The 20,306-nt window shown below is 42.6% G+C and overlaps 1 long non-coding RNA gene across 2 annotated transcripts; it reads left to right on the top strand.

The window, feature by feature from the left end:
- Nucleotides 1-3,153: 3,153 nt before the first annotated feature.
- On the top strand, nucleotides 3,154-17,333 carry LOC134809521 (uncharacterized). 2 transcript variants are annotated; one of them, XR_010155450.1, is made up of 3 exons: nucleotides 3,154-3,456; nucleotides 7,554-7,649; nucleotides 15,539-17,333. It is a non-coding gene; the product is annotated as an uncharacterized LOC134809521 (long non-coding RNA). The 2 variants fall into 2 exon arrangements; XR_010155451.1 differs by lacking the exon at nucleotides 15,539-17,333 and adding an exon at nucleotides 8,752-9,155.
- Nucleotides 17,334-20,306: the final 2,973 nt, after the last annotated feature.

Here is a 20,306-nt window from a genome sequence, read left to right as displayed (position 1 = left end):
AAACATCACTGACCCTGTGGTGCTGGGGTTAGCAAATATTTCCTGTAAAGGGCCAGATATTAAAGAGTTGAGACTTGAAGGCTGCATGATCTACTGCACTGTGCCTTGTGTAGCAAGAACAGCCGTGGGCAACACAGAAGTAAACAGATATAGGAATATCCAATAAAACTTCATTTATGAAGGCAGGTGGGCAACATGTAGGGTTGCCAAATCCAATATTTTATTTGGTAAATCTGGCAACCTTAGGTGAGCCTGATCTGACTGTAGGCCATGGTTTTCCAGCTTTTCATCTAGTGAGTGTCTGTGTGTGTGTGTGTGTGTGTGTGTGTGTGTGTGTGTTTTGCAATTTACAACTATTCGCCTAGTACCCAGAAAACATCAATAAGGAAAGAGTTATCCCCACTTAACAGATATGAACTCAGGCTCACAGGGATTAAAGAACTTGCCCATTGACATTCAAGTGCAGAAATAGGTTTTGAATAGGTGACAGGTGCATTTGACTCTGCAGCCTCAAACAGTGGATTGAACCTAAACGACTTGAGACTCTTATACAAACAGCCCAAACTCCCAGCCACCTCATGGAATTTAGACAGAAAGGAAAGACCCTCCCTGCTTCAGCCCTCATTCTTCTACCTCTGAAGCCAGGCTTCTATGTGATTTCACCTAGATTAATGGGGAAAGAGAGGCAGAGGATGAGGAGCATGCAGGGGGACTCGTTGGGGCTCCATACTTTCTGGTGACAGCTCTGAGCACTTGGCCTAGTTGCGACTTCTTTGTAGAGCATGTGGTAATAATTATTTATTTCTCTTCTAAGCTGACTTTGTGGACTCCAACAAGGCTAATGCAGCAGAAGAATTACTAGGGGCTCAAGAACCCTGAAGCTGAATGGGTCTAGGGCAGTGGTTTTCAACCGGGGGGATAGAGGGTGACCTTGCCCCCCAGGGGACATTTGGCAATGTCTAGAGACATTTTTGGTTGTCACGGTTCAGGGTGGTATGCTACTAGCATCTCATGAGTAGAGTCCAGGGATGCTGCTCAACATCCTACAATGCACAGGACAGCTCTGCATAACAAGGAATTATTTGGCAAAGATGTTAATAATGCTGAGGTTGAGAAACCCTGATCTATAGTGAAGCCATTGATGTAATGGTTCTGCTTTGGATGTACTTGCTCCCTGTCTTATTCCATTTGTGCTGGTATAACAAAATAATATAGGCTAGGTAATTTAATGATAGAAATTTATTGTTAACACTTCTGGAGTCTTGGAAGTATGAATTAAGGCACCAACAGGCTTGGTGTCTGGTGATAGCTCTCTGCTTCCAAGATGGCACCCTGAGTACTGCTTCCTCCAGAAGGAAGAATGCTGTGTCTTCACATGGTGGGAGAGATGCAAGAAACAGACTTGCTCTCTCCAGCTATTTTACAAGACACTAAACTTATCCATCATGACCTAATCACCTCCTAAAGGCGGTGATACTGTTAAATCAGTATCACCTTGATGATTTAGTTTCAACATGTAAAATTTGGGGGGTGCATGCCCACCATAGCACCCCTCTCCTTTGATTCTAGCTCCTCTGCATCATATTCCTGCCCTGTTTTTTGGAAGTGGGAGGTATAGGGGGTTGAGCAGTAAAGGTTCTTCAGGGCAAGGACCTCTAGTTGTTCCCTCCTTCTTCCCTGTTCTCTACAAAGGGTACCTTTCCCTCCTCGCCAGAAGCCTCACCTGTATTTGGCAAACTTGCTGTCTCAATCAGAGTCTAGGTAGAAATACCCCTTCAAGTATTTACAACACAGGGAATTGAATATGGAGAATTGGGGGAGGTAAGAAAGCAGGGGATAGACTATGCCACTCTTAGGCTGTAGAGACTACGGGAGGAAGTGGGGTTATGTTACCAGATTCCAGTGGCCAGGGTCACCTAGAACTCAGGGTTCACAGTGGGCTGTGCAGTAGCAGTTGAAGCATGAAGTGTTGCTGGAGAATGGATGGATGCGCAGGGAGAAATCCTCCGACTTCTCTCTTCGTCCTGCCTCCAATTTCCCACCAACACCTCCAGTTGAACAAAGGCAGCTAGAAGACAGCTCACCGAGGAACCTGGGAGATGCAGCCCCCAGAGTTAGCTTCCTTGATATACAAAGCAGAGCTGGGGGAGGGTGGGAAATGGATGTGAGGACAACAGGACTGGCCTACTTACTTCTCTTGCTAGAAGGACCCTGGGATGCCTTTAGACTTTCTGGAGAGAGGGAGCTTGAATTAAGAACTAAAGTGATCGAAGAGTCCCTAAAGTCTTCTCAGCGAGGACCCAGAGTATGACCCTTTTATATGTCTTTGTTCGGAAAGAACCTGGAAGGCATTACAGATGCTTGAGTCAGCTTCCAATGGAGAGTTCTCAAAGTAGCAAGATCACCTGCATCAGAATCCACTGGGGGCTGTTCATCATGCCAATTCCAGGGCCCCAGTTTAGAATCAGAGTCTCTGAGGGAGGAAGAAGCGGAGATCAGGAATCAGCCTTTCAACAAAATTCCCCAGAAGTAATTCTACACTCTGCAATTGGAAAACCACTGCTGAAAGGTCCTGCTCATGTTAGCACTGTTTTTGGGGACCTCTTTCCTCCAAATTTCCCATTTTGTTGATGAGCTATGTCGTTGCCATTCTCTGTTTTGTAACAGTTTTCTTCAAGTGTGGGAGGATTTCCTGTGGTACGTTAAACTGATAAACTAGATTCTTTAAAAAGAGGAAAACCAGCTGTTGTTTTTGTTTTCTCCCTTGAATGAATTGTACTCTGTGTGTGTGTGTGTGTGTGTGTGTGTGTGTGTATGTGTGTGTGTGTGTCTGTGTGGAGGTGGGCACATAGAGGAAGGGAGAATACCCTAATATCTTGAAAGGGTCAATTTCATGATCAAAGAGAAATTGAGTTGGATCCACTATTGGGTGTTCCTGAGCCTGAGTTCCATTTTTTCTAGAGCCAGTTTCCTCTCTGAGCTCTCCTGAATGATAATAAATGATAATAAAAACCACTTCATTTTCCTGAAAACCTAATATGTGTCAAGTGCTTTGATATGTAATTTCATTTCCTTACAATGACTCTGCAATGTAGGAATTACTATTCCCATTCTATAGATGAGGAATCAAAGACAAGGAGAGGTGAAATAATTTGCCTTAAGTCATAGAATTAGCAATGCAGTGGAAGCAGGATATGCAATATACTTTCAAATGAAGCCTCAAAATAAATCCCCTTTTCTTGCCACTCTTCCAGCGGGATTATGAATCAAATTCATATTTAAATACTCAGCTGGCTTCCACTTCTGGCATAATGGTGTGAAGACATCTGCTGACCTGTCCTCAGTGAAACTGATGAGAACTGTTTTGTTTTTTTTTTTCTTTTAATCTCTGGAAATGGTCCTAATGGCACATAGCAAATGAAGAAACCCTTATTGAAGAAAATCTACTGATATTCGGTAAGAACAGCAAGAGTCTATGATATGTGAATCAAGATCTTTCCCCTCCTTTCCTTCTCTCAGCCCGGCAAAACAGAAACTCCATTCCAGAGTGATACAAGAAAACAAGGTTTCTTTTTCTCCTAGCTCCCAGTCAGAAAGTGATCTGCCCAAGAAGGGCAGGATGTCAGTGTTTCCCATCCTTTCCTAGCTCCTTGTCTTTGAGGCTAAGTGGTGGCAAGTGAGGCTGAGAGGTGGAGGCTCTCTTCCTCTGCCTAGCCCCCACTCATGGGACAGAGGCTCTACCTCAAGCACAGTCCCACTGAAAACACCAGGGCCTTAATCACTCTTGATCCAGCTCATGAGTGGGGGTTCCATGCTGCTGAGAGAAATAAGACAAGGTGACTTGGGGGTGCTGCCCCTCCCTCCACCAAATCTTCAGCTCCTAAAGTGGGATTATTACTCAGATAAAAATGTGCCATTGGTCCTGCCCTCAGTACTAGAACCATGGCATAGAGATTTTGCCTGGGGTGAGAAGGCCATAGAACAGAGAGCTCCAAATATCTCCACAAAGGAGCTGACTTGATTAGCCACAAAGTATGAAGAAGTTCAAGCCTAAGAGTCCTCTCAAAAACAGTGGAGGTTGTGTTGAAAGACAATTTGGAGACTAACAGATTCATTGTTGATATGGGCTAGACTATAGGCCAATTTATTTGCCAGAGAGAAACAGGGAAAATAGATAAATAAGAAGAACCTTCCTAGAGTCAGAAAAAATATCAAACATTGACCTAAATAACTATTTCTTGAAAATGGAATTTGATTGGATCAGCCTGTGAAGCAGTTTATACCCTAGGGCATGTTGAAAACACTAGAGCCAGTAGTGTAGCTTAACAGTTGGGAGTAGTCAAGGAAAGAGAAAGTCAAAGAGTCTGCCAACACTATTGTCCTCCCAGGGTGACTGTAGGCATACCCCAGACTGCAATCCCTGAGAAGCGATATCAGAAGTTTTACTTACAGAGCAAAATATAATTCACTAAAATAATCTAGCCAGTCACTAAACAAATACACAAGCAAATAACAATTACAACTTCCAAGGGAGGGTGGACAATACACAGAGTTGCTACAGTACCTGATCTAAAATGCCCAGTTTCCAAGAAAAAATTTATAAGACATGCAAAGAAACATAGTATGATTCTTCTCTCTCTCTCTCCCTGTGTGTGTGTGTGTTTGTGTGTGTGTAGGAGGGCAGGGATGGGGATGGCAACAAAAACTGCCTTTGAGAGTAACCAGATGTTACATTTAACAAGAACTTTAAATCAGTCATTATATATGTGTTCAGAGAATTAAAGGAAACCATGATTAAAGAAGTAAAGGAAGGTATGAGGACAATGTAACATCAAATAGAGACTATCAATAAAGAGATAGAAATTATTAAAAAGAACAAAATAGAAATTCTGGTTTTGAAAAGTACAACAACTGAAGTAAAAATTTTACTAGAGAGATTCACCAGTAGATTTAAACCAACAGAAGAAAGAATTAGTGAACTTGAAGATAGATTAATAGAAATTAGGCCATCCAAAAACAAAGGAGAAAGAATAGAAAAATGAATGGAGAGAAATGTGCAACACTACTAAGTACACCAATATATGGTATGCATAATGACAGTACCAAAAGTAGACGAGGCAAAGCATCAGGAAAAAAATGTTCAAAGAGATGATGGCCAAAACTTCCCAAATGTAAAGAAAACTTAATTGCACATTCAGCAAGCTCAGCTAACTCCGAATAGGATAAATGCAAAGAGATCCAAAACCAGACACATTATGGTAAAAATGATGAAAACCAAAGACAAGGAGAAAATCTTGAAAGCAGGAAGAGAAAAATGATTCATCACTTGCAAAAGAACACCAATAAGATTAACAGCTGACTTTCCACCAGAAGCAATGGGGGATCAGAGGCAGTGGGATAACAAATTCGAAGGGCTCAAAGAAAAATAATCTGTCAATCAAGAATTTTTTATCCAGCAATGCTATCTTTTAAAAATGAAGACAAAATAAGGATATTTCCAGATAGACAAAAATTGAGAGAATTTGTTGCTAGCAAACCCACTTTATAAGATATACTAAAGGAAATTCCTCAGCTGAAAGCATGTAACTCCAGATAATACTTTGAATCCAAACAAAAAACAAAGAGCGCCAGGAAATATAATCATGTAATTATAAAAGACAATATAAATGCATCTTTCTTTTCCTTTCTTCTCTTAACTGTTTTAAAAAGCAACTGCATAAGATGATATGTATATGATATACTGTTGAGTCCATAACCTACAAAAATGTAAAATATTTGCCAATAACAGCACTAAAGGTGCTTGGGTTAGAACAAAACTACATTGGACTAATGAAAGGATCACAGATGATAACTCAAATCCACAGGGACAAATGAAGGGAATCAGAAATGATAAGAAAGAAGTCTAATGTAATAAAAGCTATAAATATATACTTCATCCCCTTTCTCACCTTTTAAAAAAGCCATAATGTAATAAAAGGTAATAACTATAAGAATACATTGTTGGGCTTGTAACATTTATGGCTATAATGTGTACAAAAATAATAACCAAGAAAGGGGAAAAAGTAAATAGAGGTACATATAAATAGCTTTCCTGTATCTCACTGGAATTAAGTTAATATGAATCTGAAGCCAATTATGGTAAGTTAAGACGTATATAGTAAGTCCTAGAGAACCCACTAAGAAAATAGCTAAAAAAATAGTGAAAAAAGAAATTTCATTAAAGAAATGAAAATGCTCCATATGTGTGTGTGTGTGTGTGTGTGTGTGTGTGTGTGTGTGTGTGTGTATGTATGATTTATTGAAAGGAATTGGCTTATGCAATTATGGGGGCTGTCTAGGTCGGTCCAAAAATCTGTAAGTCAGGCCATCAGACAGGGCAGGCAGGAAACAACTCTTGGGCAGAAGCTGGCACTGTAGTCTACAAGTGGAATTTCTTCTTCCTCAGGGAAACCCAAAACTCTTCTTTTATTGCCTTTCAACTGATTAGATCAGGCCCACCGAGATTATGGAAGCTAATTTCCTTACTTTAAGTCACCTGATGGTAGATGGTAATCACATCTGCAAAATACCTTTCCAGCAACACCTAGATTAGTTCTTAATTTACCAACAGGGGACATAACCTAGCCAAGGTGACACATAAAACTGACCATCACACCTCCCAAGTAAACTACTTGTGCCTAGAGTTTTGCTTTAGGGTCAGCTTCTGGAGGAACCCTAACTAAGATAGCCCTCTTACATCACTCTCCTTAACTCAGCACAGCATGTGGTGCTGTCCCCAGTGGGGGCAAAACTCATTTTGAACACAAGCAATTCCCATGACAGCCCATGCTCTCCAAACCCTGTGGCTTTGGTTTTCTCATTCAGAATGTTATACATTTGGAGACTGTGTCAGCTCTCTCTTGGATGGGGTTTGCTTGTGCAAGGCCAAGTTTGACACATTATTTTGGCTGCCACAGCCCCCTGCATCTATAAGCCAGTGTTTTCTGTCATCACCTTTGCTAAGCGTCCCAGGATCCAAATAAATACAGCATCCCCTGGGTAGTATTACAGCTGTCTTAAGAAGGTATTCACAGGAAGGTTCCTGATTTAACATTTTTTTCTCATTCCCCTGAGCCCGGCATCAAATGTTTTTACTACAAAGCCTGACTCAGGACAGAAAAAAAGCAGATAAACATTGCCATATGTTTTTAAACCTTGTAGAATATTTTCTTTGAGTGAACTGATACTACTCTCAAAACTTCATATGAGGATCTCTTATCATTTATAGTTATTAAAAACAGAAGAAAGAAATTGCACTGGGGAGGCCCCATTCTTTCCATTCAAGACGTTTATAATTTCTCCTGGAAAAATGCAACAGGGGCCTAGAGACTCTGAGGAGTGCATGCAGGGAAGGGGTCAGGAGCCAGCAAAATCTTGGTTATCTCCATTTACACTAACAAGAGCTATTAATTATTCTTAGCTACTCCATGCTAGGCATGTGCTGAATGCTTTGTACACTGAATCTCATCTGATTTTCAAAACCACGCATTGAGGTAGGTGCTTTTTATCCCCAGCTTCAAGATGAGGAAATGGAGGTCCAGACAGGCTAAACCAGGGGTCCCCAGCCTCCACCCCATGGACTGGAATAGAACCAGACCACAAAGCAGGAGGTGAGTGGTGGGCGATTGAGTAAAGCTTCCTCTGTATTTGCAGCTGCTCCTCATCACTCGCATACTGCCTGAGCTCCGCCTTCTGTCAGATCAGCAGCAGTATTAGATTCTAATGGGAACGCAAACTCTATTGTGAACTGTGCATGCGAGGGGATCTAGGTGCGTTTTCCTTATGACAATCTAATGTCTGATGATCTGTCACTGTCTCCCATCACCCCCAGATCGGACCGCCTAGTTGCAGGAAAACAAGCTCAGGGCTCCCACTGATTCTACATTATAGCAAGTTGTAGAATTATTTCATTATACAATTTAATAATAACAGAAATAAAGTGCACAATAAATGTAATGCACTGGAGTCATCCCCAAACCATCTCCAACCCTCTGCGGTTCCTGGAAAAATTGTCTTCCACAAAACTGGTCCCTGGTGCCAAAAAGATTGGGGACCGCTAGGCTAGACAACTTGCCCACAGTCTCACAGGTAAAGGGACAAAGCTGATATCTGACCCTGTTCCTGTCAGATTCCAGGGTCTGCTCTCTTAATTGCTGTGCCACGATGCTGCTTCTCACTACTATTTCCTAATGCCACCGTCTCACTGGTGTGGATTCCTTTTACCTCCTTACTATCCCTGGAGGTGATCTCATTTGGATGTGTGTGTCACAGTGCTGGCGTTTTAAGTCATCTTCGCCTGCACCAAGGCTTAAGTAAAAGAGAATAAGACTTGAAGAGAATGGTGAAAATGGGAATCTATATTCACGGGGGGAGAAATTTATTTTCCTATTACTTGCAACATGTTGTCACGGGGAAGTTACTTTTGTGACATGGAAATAATGTCACTTAAGACATGGACTTGTCCTCCTACATTTACTCAAATGATTAATTTTCTTTGTATTAACTTAAAATGAGCCCATTTAAATGAGTGCTTTTTTCCTTGAAAGCATTGCTCATTATGCTATCATTTTAAGTAATTAAATCAGAATAAATGGCTCTGCGAAGCTATTTTAATGTAACATCTAATTATATCTGACCTAGACTATGAACTATAATCATTAAGTACATGAACTGTGTAATGTTCTGCACATTCTTTAATAACTTATATTGCAGAATTCAGCTGCACAGAACTGTAAGCAGGAACAGCATCTTCCAAGACACCTGTTATCTGCCCAGGATTGCAGAGATGCCCTGCGTGTCAGTCGCCGTCTGCAGTTCAGGCGCTTTCCTCTCTGGGAATGTTCAACTCCCAGTGGAGGAAAAACTGTGTGTGTTTTTATTTTTGATGCACATTAATTATTTTGACAAGGGACTGAGAACGATTCAATAAAATGGGTAGAATTTACACACAATTGAAATGTTTTCTGAGTCTGACAGACACTGGCCTCGCCAGGGAGGGGGCCTCACTCAGTGGGCTAATGACGTAGCTCAGAAGGTGTCTGGACCACCGGAGTCACGCTCAGGCTGTTATTGGAAGGGCCTCTCTGTGTTTGCATTTGCATTTTTATGTCTCTAACTTGGCCATGAGAATGTGTTCTTGGCTGGTGCTCAAGAGAAGACCTCTCCAAAACCAGGAGAGATGTTTCAACCAAATTTGGGAAGACACGTCAGTGTGACAGTTTTTGTTTTTGAATTTGTGAGCAAGGAATTTTGAAAAAACTCCATCGCTGTTGCTGAAATTAGTTTCAAGTTTGGATTTTTTTCCCCCTTCTTTTGCATATATCATTCTTATTGGAACATTGTAATCATTTTTTTTTTTCTCTTTGCAAATATATAAACGTGTCGTGCTTGGGGAAATAAAGATGTTTGTTTCCCTTGCCTCTTAGGGGAGAGTAGAAAACAAAATATTTTGGCCTCTAAAGAAGTACAAATCTACCATTCCTTCTATGCAAGTCTGAAAAGTTCTGAAAACTGAAAAAGTTTATAAAATTACTTGTTTGGTGTTAAAACCTGTTCTGACTTCCAATCATTGCCTGCTAACCCTGACGTGCGCTGATGCAATGCTGCTTGTCAGTCCACATGGTTCACTTCTGTGGCCATTCATATGTCTCACAGCAAAAGTATCAATGTATTTGATTACTGACTGCTGCCCTCATCCCACTGGGGGAGTCACGTAGTATATGTATATACCCCTTTCTAAAATCTGGAAAGTTCTGATTTCCTAAATGCTTCTGGGCCTCAGGGTTTTAGAGAAGAAGCTATAGACTTGGAATAAAGATGGTATTCATAACTATCATTTATTGAGCCCTACAGTGTCCTGAGCATGTATTGTCTCCTCCAATCCTCATGGTCACTCATTTTATCAATTACTCTCACTTAACAGGTAAGAAACATAGCTAACATCTTTACCAGCTGAATATATATATATATATATATATATTTTTTTTTTGGAAAGATAAGGTACTATTATAAGGTTTCACTTTCCTGAGCAGAGACACATAATTCAGTGATCATTTGGAATGTCTAGCAGAGAGGAGACCAATTCATCCAAGTCATTTGTTGCATGTACTTTATTTTGTGACATATCTTGGGCATTATGAACATGACCTCATTCAGAGCTCACAGCTAATGGTTGAGGAGCACTTAGTATGTGTCAAGGGTGAACTATGTGTTTTTGCTCTTTTGATCCTCAAAACTATTCTGAGTTAGGCTTCTTCTCACGCCCTGCCCCATTTTACAGATGAGGAAACTGAGGCTGAGAGAGGTTACTTGCTTTGAGGTCACACCACTCCGAAGTGAGCAAGCTGAGATGGAAGGCTATTCTTTCTGGTATCAAGCTGAACACTCACTACCTCTTCAACTCACTCTAAAGCTTACAAGTGTTAACATTTAAGACACAAGAAAAGAATTATGACACAGTCGATGTAACACACGTCAAAAGAAATCTTTCCAACCACAGATCCATACATTTTATTTTCTTTCTTTCTTTTTTTTTTTTTTTTTTTGAGACAGGGTCGGGCTCTGTCACCCAGGCTGAAGTGCAGTGGCACAATCTCAGTCACTGCAACCTCCACCTTCTGAGCTCAAGCGATTCTCCTGCCTCAGCCTCTCGAGTAGCTGGGATTACAGGTGTGAGCCACCATGCTTAGCTAATCTTTGTATTTTTAGTAGAGATGTGGTTTCGCCATGTTGGCCAGGCTGGTCTCAAACTCCTGACCTCAAGTGATCTGCCCTCCTCTGCCTCCCAAAGTGCTGGGATTACAGGCGTGAGCCACCGCACCTGGCCCTAGTCCCATACATTTTAAATTAGCCCAGTTATGGAGCCAGCACCCTCAAAAGGTGCCCCATTCCATTCTAGGCTGGAGCCTGAATACCAGCCCCTGAGCATCCGGCTGCATTGTTAGGACAAGATTCATTTGAGGTGAAATGAACCAGTTACCTGCGATTCCCGGTCTTTTCCCTTGTCTCAAAATTTAGAGTCAATTTCAGGGAGGTGGCTTCTGGTTCATATGTTAAATCAAGAGATACTTATTTGAGTTACTGCCATATACCTGGCCCTTTTTTAGGGAGTGGAGACAGAACAGTGAGCAATTCAGGCAAAGTCCTGGCACTTAAGAAGCATGTTCTGGTGGCAAGGGTCATAGTCGCTAAGCAAATAAAGTAAAATATAATATGTTAGTGACTGGGCATGGGTGCAGCCTTCCTCTTTGGGGTGATCAAAGGGCCCTGGAATTAGATAGCAGTGATGGTTGTCTAACTTTGTGAATATACTACTAAATGGCACACTTTAAATGGGTGAATTTTATGGTATGCAAATTTGATCTCAATAAAAATATCATCATAGAATATATCAAGTGCTAATAAGAGAAAAGGAGAAAAATAAAGCAAGGTGAAGAACCAGAGAGTAACAGAGAGGTGCTCTGTTAGACAGAGTGGTCAGGGAAACATGGACGACATTGCGGACTCACTTCTCATTTCCCCTCTGCCCACTCTTGACTCCTTATGGGGGTCATTCTGGCCCTGCTGGCAGCTCCCCCATCCCTGGCTCCGGCATCACTCTAATCTGATGTACAAGGGCTTTCTTCCTTGTCATGAAACTTGCCCTGCATGAGCAGGTATAATAGCGACAGCCAAGCAATGACGGAGTGTTAAGGGTGGAACTGTGTCCTCCCCAATTTCGTATGTTGAAGCCCTAACCCCCAGTACCTCAGAATGTCACTGTATTTGGAGACAGGAGCTTTTGAGAGGTGATTAAGTTAAAATGAGGCTAGGAGGGTGGGGCCCTAATTAGTACAACTGGTGTCTTCATAAGAGAAGGAAGAGACACCAGGATGCCTGTGCACAGAGCAAAGGGCACATGAGGACACAGAGAGAAGACAGTGAGAAGACAGCCATCCGCAAGCCAGGGAGGGAGGCCTCAGAAGAAACCAACCCCACTTACACCTTAATCTTTGACTTCCAGCCTCCAGAACTGTGAGGAAATACATTTCTGTTGTTTAAACCACCCAGTCTGTGGTATTTTTTTAAATGGCAGCCCTAGCAGACAAATACAGGGAGCGACTCAGTGAATGAATGGCCCAGCTTCTCAGCTTCTCAGCTTCTCCCATTCTCTGTGGAGTTGATTTTGAAGTATGTTCTAAATGGTCTCTCAGAGGGTTCCCAGTGGGATTAGGCCCAGTGGCCCCCATTTTTCCATAAACATGATGAGTTTTTATCCCTCCCCTATCTCACTTCCTGCACCTCCTGATTTTGCAGCCTAGGCCACCTCCCAGGTAAGCTAACAGACCCAGGCTCTTGTCTGTAGGTCTGCTTTTGGGAGAACCCAAACCAAATCCAGAGGCTCCTCCAGTCAGGTGACGTTTGAGTAACGACTCTGACAGAGTTGAGGGAGTAAGCCAGGCAAATGCTGGGGAGGAGGCTGTTACAGGGACAGGGAGTAGCGAATGCAAAGGCCTCGGGCTGGGAATGAGCTCCAGGAACAGCAAGGAGGCCGGAGGGACCTCGCTTGAGCCCAGGAGGTGGAGGTTGCAGTGAGCCGAGATCATGCCACTGCACTACAGTCTGGGTGACAGAACCAGACCCTGTCTCAAAATAAACAATTTTTTAAAAAGTATGGGTCTGCGGTTGGAAGTGAGTGAGGAGTGAGTGAAAAGGAATGGAAGGAAAATAAGATCAGAGAGTGGGAGGGCTGGGGAAGTGTGGTCATAAGCCTGGAAGGGAAGGACTTTGGCTTTATCCTCAGTGAGATGGCAGCCACTGGAGGTATTGAGCAGAGGAGGGACAGGCTTCGACTTGGAGTGTAAGAGGATTGCTCTGATGGCTGTATTGAGGGAAGACTGAAGGGTTGTGAGAGAGAAGCAGTAATCATTGCCGTTGGCCAATCATCCAGGAGAAAGCTGATGGAGGCATGAAGTAGAGTGGAATGGATGGTGGTGAGGAGGCAGCAGAATTTGCTGCTGGGGTGGGAAACAGAAAGCAGCCAAGATTGAATTGGGAAGTTTTGGCCCAGGCAATGGGAAGACTGAATATGTTAGGAGACAGTTCTCCCGGGACTCTCAGGTTTCCACACATCTGGTAAGCAGAGGCACGGAAGCCCTTTGTTTCAGACAATCTTTTAAATGATGTTTGTATAGGGAACAGCTTTGGAAGATAAAGAATGTCTCTCTCTCCTATGGTTTGAATGTGTCTCCAACACTTCATGTGTTAAGACTTCGTCCCCAGTGTAACAGTATTGGGAAGTGGAGCCTTTAAGAGCTAATTAGGTCATGAGGACAGCTCGCTCATGAGTTGACTAAAGCTGATAATGTGGGAACGTGTTGGTTATCACAGGAGTGAGTTCCTGATAAAAAGAATGAGTTTGGCCAGATTGTCTCTGTCTGTCTCATCTGCCTGCTTCCACCTTCTGTACTTCCACCTGGAATGACCCTCACCGGATGCTGGTGCCATGCTCTTGGACTTCCCAGCATCCAGAACTTCTGTTTTTATAAATTACCCAGTCTATGGCATTCTGTTATAGCAGCAGAAAATGGACAGAGACACCCTCAAATTAAAGGACAGTCTTGCTGACTATGAATTAGAAAATATTTGGGTTCTCGAAGGCAGGGCCTCTGTCCTGTAATGCTACCCACTGAATCTGCAAGTAACACTTGGCCTCCTTCACATTACCCTATGGGAATTGGGGATTGTGGAAATGGTATAATAAAAAGATGAAGCCCTGGAAACCACTATGTCTGTGAATAATAAGGTCCTTTGTCTCTGGCCCAGGAATTTTGTGTTTTACTAGCATCTATGAAACTGTGGGAGGCTAACTGGTTAGTATGCAAGTAAGGTAAAAATCTCAGACCCTTCACAATGCTTGACAGAATGGAGGTGACATTTGCTTAAAGGGGAAAGATTACGAGAGGAACAAGCTGGAGTGGTGATAGAATTGGCTGCTCATTTTTGTACATGTTAATTCTGAAATGCCTATTATATACCAAGCTCTAAATAATGACACAACATCTCCACTTGGATATCTAAGTTTAGAGTTTAGAAGAAAGGCCAGGGTTAGAAATAGAAATTTGGGGATTATCAGAATATAGTTGGAATTTAAAGCAATGAGGTCATCTATCTCCAAGAGCATGAGTGAGGATAAAAATGAGATGTGTGAGGACTGGCACTGCAGTCAGGAGGCCAAAGAGGGTCCCATAAAGGAACCTGAGGAGGAGTGGCCAGGGAGGTAGGGGAGAGAGAGAGAGACAGAGAGAGAGAGAGAGAGAGAGAGAGACACCCGCATGTACTCCAGAGGCCATGTGAAGAAATTGTTTCAAGAATGAGTGAACATGTATGAGACTACCATGGTAAACAGCTGTCATTACACAGATGCCCAAACCCATAGAATACACAACAATAAAAATAAAGCCTAATGTGAACTATAGACTTTGGGGGATAATGATGTGTCAACATAGTTTCATTGGCTGTAGTCAATGTACTGCTCTGGTGTGTGATGTTGGTCGTGGGGAAAGCTGTGCATATTGAGGGAGGATGAGGGCTGTATAGGAAGGAGTTTTCTGCATTACTTTCCACTCAATTTACTGCAAGGCTAGAACTGCCCTAAAAAATAAAGCCTATTAATTTAATAAGGTGAGCATTCCACTGGGATGAGAGCTGCTGATAGCTTGAGTAAGATGAGAACTGAGTATTGATACTGGATTTAGCCGTATGACAATCACTGCCCCTTGTTAAGAGCAGTTTTGGTGAGTGGAGGCAACAAAGCCTTTCTGGAGAGAAATGGGAGGAGGAAAGGCGGGGGGAGATGGTAGATGTAGATGACGCCTTATAAGAGCTTTGCTCTCTTAGAAGCCATCAGTGAGATGGAGTGATCACTGGAAAGGGTGCAGAGGGTCAAGAAAGTTTACTTTAAAGATAAAGATATTGAGGCTACACTTGTGTTCTGATGCGGTGATACATTTAGAAGGAAAACTTGAAGACATACAAGAGAGAACAACTACGAGAGTCCTTGGGGCCATCACGAAGGGTGAGGTTAGGTTAGGAACACAGTCTTGGGGACAGATTCAGGTAGGTTGGTTAGAGCTGGGCAGTAGGGTTGCCAGATTTAGTAAATAAAAATACAAGACGCTCAGCAAAATTTGAATTTCAGACAAATAACAAATAATTTGTAGAGCATTACATGGGATGTACTTATGCTAAACAATAATTGACTATTTATCTGAAGTGCAAATTTAACTTGCTACCCTGGATTTTATCTGGCAACCTTGGACAATGGGAGCTTCTGAATGTATTTTTTGGTTGCTTCTGTTTTCAAAGTAAAAATAAAGGCAAGAATTATGACAGGGTTGTGGGGGTGGGAGGTTTCTGAGGATGAAGAGAAAGTGGATGGAAAATGGTTCCGCAGTCCTGGAGGCACACTGAGGCTTGTGGTTTTGAGGCTGTACAAGGTTGTTTTTTTTTTTTTTTCCAGGTTGCTTCAGTGGCTCCAGCAAATAGGGAGTGGAGAATTGGATTTCATGAGGTCTGGACATTCACCAGCAAAGATAATGGCGAAAGACGGGAAGAGGGCGTGGAGAGTGCAGGGGAGGGATTATAGTTGAGCTGGGTAAGGAGGGAAGTGGGGACATGGGGGAGGGCACAGGGAAAAGGTGCTACAGGGATGGCAGATCCCAGAGGAGCTGAAAGATTATGGCTGTTGCATATTAGAGGAGTGAGTTGGGAAAACAGGAAGTGATTGTGGGAGAAGGAGATGTTTGAAAGTTAGATGACGTACAGATGCACTGAGTGATATTGACGAGGTCCGGGGCCTAATGCCCTGGGAGTGGGTGGTTGAGGGGAGTAGAGGCGTGGGTGGTTGAGGGGAGTGGAGGCTGTGATCATTAGAGATGAGATAGCCTGGGAAAGGAGAGGCCAGAATATTGAAAGAACCATCTACATGGATACTGAAGTCATCAAGAACTATAGCAGGACATCTGGTAGAGAGGGAGTGGTGAGAAGAGACATGAGCCAAGAATGAAGTCCTCACTGACCAAGAGGCTGTAGATTACCATGCCGAGAGCAGAGCAGCTGGTGGCTAGAATTTAGCTAATTGCAGCTACTGGTTAGGGACAGCGTAGAGCAGAGGTCTGCAAACTTTTTCTGGAAAAGACCAAAAAGCAAATACTGTAGGTTTTGCTGGTGATATATGTGATAGGCAGAATAATGCCTCCTCCAAAGAGGTCCACGTCCTAATCCCCAAAACCTGTGAATATGTCCGTTACACGACAAAAGGGAATGAAGGTAGCAGAGGAAACTAAGGTTGTTAATCAACTGGCCTTAAAATAGGAAGTTTTATTTTCCATGGTTGGAGTGGCTCCAAGTTAGTCATGAGGGTCCTTAAACATGAAAGAGTGAAGCAGGAAATTCCAGGGCAGAGCGATGTGATGTGGGGAAGGCATGACTAGACATCACTGGCTTGAAAGACAGAAGGAGGCCACAAGCCTTGGAACACGGGCAGCCAAGACAGATTCTCCCCAAAAGCCTCCAAAAAGGCTTGCAGCCTCTAATACCTTCCTTTAAACCCAGCGAGACCCATTTTGGCTCTGACTCCTGGAAATAAGATAATTATGCATTGTTTTTAGCCACTAAGTTTGTGGCAATGTGTTACGGCAGCCATTAGAAATGAAGGCATACAGTTTCTGTTGCAGCCCAACTCTGCTGCAGTAGCAAGAAGGCAGCAATAGGCCATATGTAAATGAATGGGCATGGCCATGTTCCAATAAAACTTTATTTACAAAAACAGGCTGCAGGCCAAATTCGGCATGTTGCTCATAATTTGCCAACCCCAGTGATATGGTTTGGATGTGTGTCCCCACCCAAATCTATCTCATGTTGAATTGTAATCCCCAGTGTTGGAGGAGGGGCCTAGTTGGGGGTGGTAGGGTCATGGGAATGGACTTGCCCCTTGCTGTTCTTATGATAGTAAGAAATCTGGTTGTTTAAAAGTATGTAGCACCTCCCTCCCTCTCTTCCTCCTGCTACAGCCATGTAAGACGTGCCTGCTTCCCCTTCCCCTTCCACCATGATTGAAAGATTCCTGAGGCCTCCCCAGCGTATAGCCTGTGGAACTGTGAGCCAATTAAACCTCTTTTCTTTATAAATTACCCAGTCTCAGGTAGTTCTTTATAGCAGTGCAAGAATAGACTAACACACCCTGGAATATACGATCTCTACAACAAAACACTGTATGATATTTACAAAAAGAGGTGAGTCTTTATGTATTTATTAATCCATACACATTTAATAGATAATATTAATACATATTTACTAATACATAAAGACTCACCTCTTTTTATAAATCTCATATAGTGAGATTAATAATATGGACCTATCTTCAAGATATATTTAAGGGGGAAAGAAAGGTGTAGTGAAGAGTGCTTATTCTTATTTGTATAAAAAACATATGTAGCTTAATACAGATTCACACACGTAACTATACATGCATATACAATTTCTGGAAGGATTCACAAGAAATATTTCAGTTGCTCTTCTGAAGAAGGGGACTGTGGGTCTGGGGTGGAGGAAGGGCTTATGTTTCATTGTACACTTTTTGTGCTGTTGGAATCTTTGTGTCTGAACCATGTACATGCACTTTTTTTCTGTTAAGTAATAAAAACGTTAACAAAGCACCTATTCAAAAGCGACAGAAGCATTGTGCCAAATGTCAATCTTCATTTAACTTGGATAGTAGTTAAGAAAGCTTTTTATTGAAGTCTAATAGATATGCAGAAACTCACATATATTCAAAGTATACAAACTGGGGGATTTTCATAAAATGACCACATCTGTGTACTCAGCACTCCAAGGGACACACAGGACACACTAGCCTCTGAGAAGCCCTTTTACCTCCACATCAACCCAAGAGTAACCACTGTCTCCAAACACAATAGCACAGACTTGTTGTGCTTGATTTATACTTCACATAAATAGGTTCATACAATATTTCCTCTTTTGTTTTGTTTTGAGATGGAGTCTCAATCACTCTGTTGCCAGGGCTGGAGTGCAGTGGCATGATCTCGTCTCACTGCAACCTCCACCCCCTGAGTTCAAGTGATGCTCCTGCCTCAGCCTCCCGAGTAGCTGGAATTATAGGTGCTTGCCACTATGCTCAGCTAATTTTTGTGCTTTCGTAGAGATGGGATTTCGCCATGTTGGCCTGGTCTTGAACTCCTGACCTCAAGTGATTCATCCGCCTTGGCCTCCCAAAGTGCTGGGTTACAGGCATGAGCCACCGCGCCTGGCTGGTATTCCCTCTTGTGTTTTGCTTCTTTCACACAACTTGGTATTTATGAGATTACCTATTGTTTGTGTGTGTGTGCAATTATAATCATTCTCACCTCTGTATCGAATTCCGTTGTGTGAACATACCACAATTATTTACTTTTCTACCATTGATGGGCATTTGGGTAGTTTCAATATTGGGACTATTATGAATAGCATTACTTGCCATTTTTATTGTTAGTCCCTATCTGTATACTGCTTAAGAAGTCTTTGCCTACCCAAGATCCCAAAGATGCTCTCCTACTTTCTCTTCTAAGAGCTTTATTGTTTTACCTTTTGTATTTAGTACTATCATCCATCTGGAATTAAGGAAGGGTGAAACACATTTTTTTTTCCCTTAGAAATAGCCAAACAGATCTACTAGCATTCATTGAAAAGACAATTCCTCCCGACTGCATGGCAGTGTCCTCAACTGGACTTTTTGCATGCATCAGAATTAAAGTGTTTTACACCTAAAAATGACCAAAATAGCTATGAGATTTGCCTGATACATTTTCTAGGGGTGGGGATACAAACATCGTCTCTTTCTCCTGAATATGAAGTGTATATATGTGTGTATATATGTATTAAGGGTGTGTGTGTATTAGGTGTGTGTGCACTGTGTGTGTGTGAGAGGTGTATGTGTGTGTTACGTGTGTGTATTAGGTAAGTGTATTAGGTGTGTGTGCACTGTGTATGAGAGGTGTATGTGTGTGTTACGTGTGTGTATTAGGTATGTGTATTAGGTGTGTGTGTATGTGTATGTTGGAGGTGTGTGTGTATATTAGGTGTGTATGCATTAGGGTGTGTGTGTGTATGTGTGTATGTTAGGAGTACGTGTGTGTGTTAGAGGTGTGTGTGTGTTGGGATGTGTGTTAGGAGTATGTGTGTGTGTTAGAGGTATGTGTTAGGGATGTGTGTGTGTTAGAGTTGTGTGTGTGTGTTAGGAGTATGTGTGTGTTAGAGGTGTGTGTTAAGGATGAGTGTGTGTTAGAGGTGTGTATGTGTGTTAGGGATGTGTCTGTATGTTAGAGGTGTGTGTGTTAGAGGTGAGTGTTTCTTAGGGGTGTGTGTGTTAGGAGTGTGTATGTGTTTGAGGTGTGTGTGTGTTAGGGGTGTGTGTGTTAGAGGTGTGTGTGTTAGGAGTACGTGTGTGTGTTAGAGGTTGTGTATGTGTGTGTTAGGGATGTGTGTGTGTATCAGAGGGTTGTGTGTGTTAGAGAAGTGTGTGTGTGTTGAAGTTGTGTGTGTGTGTGTGTGTGTGTATGTGTGTGTAGCCAAGGGCTCCATGTACAGGGTCTACTCAGGTTTCCCTGAGAGGATTTCAGGCACAGGGGACCAGGAGGAGAGACTGGTGTCCAAAGACATGGAAATTGGGACAAAAGGAGGGGACCGCAGAGATATGTTTTATTAAAAAGAGGGTGCATGTGCCCAGCCAGGCTGGCTGCACGAGGGAGGTGACATTGAGGAGTTGAAGTCAGGGCCGGGGTTCTCTTTATGTGCCTTTCACCTCGTCAGACTGTTTCTCAAAATGGATGGTTCCCTCAGATGAAGCTGAGGTTCCTGCACCCGGGGGAGCTGGAATTCCAGGGTCTGGGGACAAGCAGGGCTGGTGAATTCTGTGGTCCCAGGGAACCACTCCATCAGGAAGGAAAGCCAGACCATGGGTTCTCTCCCTGTTCAGTGAGCTAGGAAGTGAGATACCGGCTCAAACTGCCCTCTCCTCCCTCAACTAGGAATCTGTTTTAACTCCAAAAGTGTATATTTTTTCAGTTTCGAAGGGTGAATTTTCTCCACATCTACTTAAATAATACAAATTCTGCCACCAAATTTTTCTAAATGTCTGTCTTCTGTGTAATTTTTATGTCATGCTATCAAGACTGCTGCTTGAGATACTTCAGTGGATAAATTATTCTCTACTCCACTTCTGCAAAAAATTA

Source organism: Pan troglodytes, chromosome 2 (assembly GCF_028858775.2).
Source record: "Pan troglodytes isolate AG18354 chromosome 2, NHGRI_mPanTro3-v2.0_pri, whole genome shotgun sequence".
Lineage (NCBI taxonomy): Eukaryota > Metazoa > Chordata > Mammalia > Primates > Hominidae > Pan > Pan troglodytes.
Note: the sequence above shows the minus strand (reverse complement) of the source record. Positions and strands in the feature narration are given on the sequence as shown.